We start from the raw sequence: 1,412 nt of genomic DNA, 5'->3' as shown, positions 1-1,412 counted from the left end.
ATTACCTTTATTATTACCATTACTATTCGTATTATCATTACCATTATCTATTACCATTACCATTATTATCCTTATATCTGATGTTGTTGCTGTTTTTGTTGTTGTTGTGGTTATCATTATTATTTTCATTATCAGTATCACCAATACTATCATTATCCTTATTTGTTTTTTTGTTGTTATTATTATCTTTATTATTTTGTTTTATTAACATCATTATAATTACTATTACCATTACTGATATCATCATCAGTGGTTCCGAAGAATGGGGGGATCTGCCTGACAAAAAATCAGATGCTTGTATTTTCACACACACACGCACGCACACGCACACACACACGCGCGCATGCACACACACGAACACACACACACACACACACACACTGACACACATACGCACACACACACACAACAGTTCCACCGCCCGCCGAGCGCACCTTCAGCCGCACCGCCATCTGTGGGCCGCCGGCCTGCGGGCAGACTGAGCCGCCACCGCCTGCATCGCGATAGAACCTCCACTCCATCCTTGTCTGTGACGCATCGTGACGTGGACTTGTGCCCCCGCCCCTCCTCCGCCTGGCCCTCCCTTGCCCTGCCACGCCCCCCTGCCCTGCGCTGCTCCTCATGCACTCCATGCCTCCCTCCCCTGCCTCGCCACTCCCCCTCCCGTGAGGTCAGCACTGCACGCCGCCGATACTTAAAATCATGTTTTATTTTTATTTCAGCATTTCTGTCTTTATTTTCATTTTTTGACCGTGATTTTGATGAACGGCACAGAGTGCGTCTATCTTACAGATATTTGTTGGAAATGTCAAGTGAATTGCGTAATAGTTTATAAACTACTGATATAAATGGCACTTACAAAGAGACAAGCTAATGCAAAGAGCAGATCTGTTTTGATTCCGAAGTTGCACTCTCACAAAGGCTAAGTCTATCCACTTCACGCATTAGATACAGTGGAAGAACACAGAAAATTAAATATATCGCGTTAATCAATTCTACTGCAAAGAAATGAGTACTTGATTAAAAGCTATGTAAAGATTAAACGTATAAATCCATTGGGAAACTACTTGGCTTTTTTTCGTGTTACTAAATATCCACCTGTGGATTTTCTCTCCCACTCTCTATCTCCCTTATCTGTCGCTCTCCCTCTTTCTCTGCCTCCATCCACCGAGTGTTGCCATCTGCTACTTGTGACGAGATGTAGTTACAAACACATTGATACAAAACCCACACAGCAAGCCAGACACACGGGCAACCGCGGCATCAAACCAACGCAAACACCACCCCACACGAATCCGGTCACCCCCTCGGCCTGCACTATGCCCTGGCACGTCACCCAACCAGCAAACAATTATGACGAGATCACTAATTACAAGTGGCATCATCAACCCCATCCTGCACCCAAAGCCAGC

Source organism: Penaeus vannamei, chromosome 7 (assembly GCF_042767895.1).
Source record: "Penaeus vannamei isolate JL-2024 chromosome 7, ASM4276789v1, whole genome shotgun sequence".
Classification (NCBI taxonomy): domain Eukaryota; kingdom Metazoa; phylum Arthropoda; class Malacostraca; order Decapoda; family Penaeidae; genus Penaeus; species Penaeus vannamei.
Note: the sequence above shows the minus strand (reverse complement) of the source record.